At 57.5% G+C, this 2,500-nt stretch overlaps 1 non-coding gene across 1 annotated transcript in view; it reads right to left on the bottom strand.

The window, feature by feature from the left end:
- Positions 1–412, bottom strand: part of LOC124741960 — a 1,909-nt gene extending 1,497 nt beyond the window's left edge. Inside the window, exon 1 of the ribosomal RNA XR_007010152.1 lies at positions 1–412. This exon is cut by the window's left edge and continues 1,497 nt beyond it. This is a non-coding gene — a ribosomal RNA (small subunit ribosomal RNA).
- Between the last annotated feature and the right edge of the window lie 2,088 nt (positions 413–2,500).

Below are 2,500 nucleotides of genomic sequence, written 5' to 3'. Positions count from 1 at the left end.
AGGCTCCCTCTCCGGAATCGAACCCTGATTCCCCGTTACCCGTTACAACCATGGTAGGCGCAGAACCTACCATCGACAGTTGATAAGGCAGACATTTGAAAGATGCGTCGCCGGTACGAGGACCGTGCGATCAGCCCAAAGTTATTCAGAGTCACCAAGGCAAACGGACCGGACGAGCCGACCGATTGGTTTTGATCTAATAAAAGCGTCCCTTCCATCTCTGGTCGGGACTCTGTTTGCATGTATTAGCTCTAGAATTACCACAGTTATCCAAGTAACGTGGGTACGATCTAAGGAACCATAACTGATTTAATGAGCCATTCGCGGTTTCACCTTAATGCGGCTTGTACTGAGACATGCATGGCTTAATCTTTGAGACAAGCATATGACTACTGGCAGGATCAACCAGGGAGCTGCGTCAACTAGAGCTGAGCAGCCGGCCGCCCGGGAGTGTGTCCCGGGGGCCCGCGCGAACACGCAAGCGTCCGCTCAATCATTCTGCAAACAGGAGGAGGCTGAGCTCCCCTGCACAATACACCTCGAAACCCTCTCAGGTCCCGGCGGCGCGCAGCGCCGTCCCAAGTACTTGGTCGGGTTCGAGAGAGGCGCAATCGCCCGGAGTTAGGCGAGTAGACGCTTTCGGTGCGACCACCCGTGCTCCCAACTGAGCTTGCCGCTGCCGACAGAGGCCCGGGAGCGTGCTGTCGTGGCATTGCCGGCGGGAGACAACACGCGCCACCTACGGTGACCGGCAGCTCCAACGCCAGCGCCACAGAAGGACAAAAGCCCCACTTGGGTGCCGAAGCGAACTCTCCCAGCACAGCGCACGCGCCAACACATCCGCACAGCTGCGATACAAACCACCAGCGAGAACCGCTGGGGCGACCGAGCAGCAGACGGCGTCGCGGCGCCGAGCGCCGGGCGGCGGCGCATCCTCAACGCACACAGTCCTCAATCGGACCAGCACACTGAAGATGTCCACCGCGCTTCGCACCGGGCCCGCGAGGACCTACTTTGGCCGCACGGCGCCGCGCGCAGGGTGCGCCGGCGCGCAGCTGCGACGCCTGCCGCGTCCGTCGGCCGGCGCGCCTGCCACTGGCCGCCCCCACCAGCCGGCTGTAGCGCGTGCGCCCACGCACCGCGCGGCCAGCACGCCGGGAGGCGCCCCCTCACCGGCCGGGGACGGTCCCACCCAGCCACCGCCGCGTATCGCTTCACACCCAGATGCCGTTCAGTTTCGTCGGCATGGTGGGTATCGCTGGAACAACCGGTTAGTACCTCAACCTATCGTCGCCATCACCGATTCACCCCTAGCGAGAACAACCGCACCACAACAGGTTACCATTTGTTCATTTGCGTAACTTCACCAGAAAACGCAGGCGTCCATCGCCATTTGCAACTTCAACGATTATTGCATGCCTGTGTCAGGTGTCACGCCACACTACGTCTGCCCACATACACGCAACAAAATGTGCACGCCTAGACAATACGTGGAAGGTGGCCCCCGTACGTATGCGATGTCCATTGCTCGAACGACTGTCAACCGGCCTCTGTAGCATGTCGCAGATATGGAACGCGGTGCACCATGCCATCACGGTGTGTGAGGAGAGACGACTAGGTCCGAATACATCAACAGACAGCTCATGCTGATCGCCATCCACGGCGTCCGTTCCTCCCACACGTCTCTATGGCGTACCACACTGCAATCCAGCTCTCATAGGGAGACGACACGTAGCTGCGTGCACAATATTTGCACTGTATGGTCCGCCGTTTTTGGGCGCAGTCGTTGTACGGTCACACATGTGCCACGATGTATCATTCAGTACATAAGGACGAATGTGCAGTACAGATTGTGGTTTACGCGTACGACATTAGCGGACAGTTGACACAGGCCGCACCACAACGTAGCCTGAGTACGTCGCATGCGAAGGGCATTGAACATGCAAAGTTCTCACCAACCAGCTTGCGAAGGCAGGGGGCAAGGTGGGGACGTGGGGAGGGGCGGCATGTACGTCCTGCTGCCATCCACATTACAGTGTACAGCAGGAGCATGTGGAAAGTGAGCAAGACTTGCAAGGTGTTTAACATGAAGCGATACACAGGGGAGCGGGCAGTGCGAGTAGCGAACTATATTGCGAGGGTTGCGGGTGGGCAACACTACACTAATTGAACGAGTCGTATAACAATTACAGAGCAGGTTTAGGCGACAACGTGGGTTACGTTAGGGGACAACGTGGGGTTACGTTAGGGGACAACGTGGGTTACGTTAGGGGACAACGTGGGTTAGGTTAGGGGACAACGTGGGTTAGGTTAAGGTACCGTGGGTTAGGTTAAGGCACAACGTGGGTTAGGTTAAGGCACAACGTGGGTTAGGTTAAGGCACAACGTGGGTTAGGTTAAGGCACAACGTGGGTTAGGTTAAGGTACAACATGGGTTAGGTTAAGGTACAACATGGGTTAGGTTAAGGTACAACATGGGTTAGGTTAAGGTACAACATGG

This window comes from Schistocerca piceifrons, unplaced genomic scaffold (assembly GCF_021461385.2).
Source record: "Schistocerca piceifrons isolate TAMUIC-IGC-003096 unplaced genomic scaffold, iqSchPice1.1 HiC_scaffold_2041, whole genome shotgun sequence".
Classification (NCBI taxonomy): Eukaryota; Metazoa; Arthropoda; class Insecta; order Orthoptera; family Acrididae; genus Schistocerca; species Schistocerca piceifrons.
Note: the sequence above shows the minus strand (reverse complement) of the source record. Positions and strands in the feature narration are given on the sequence as shown.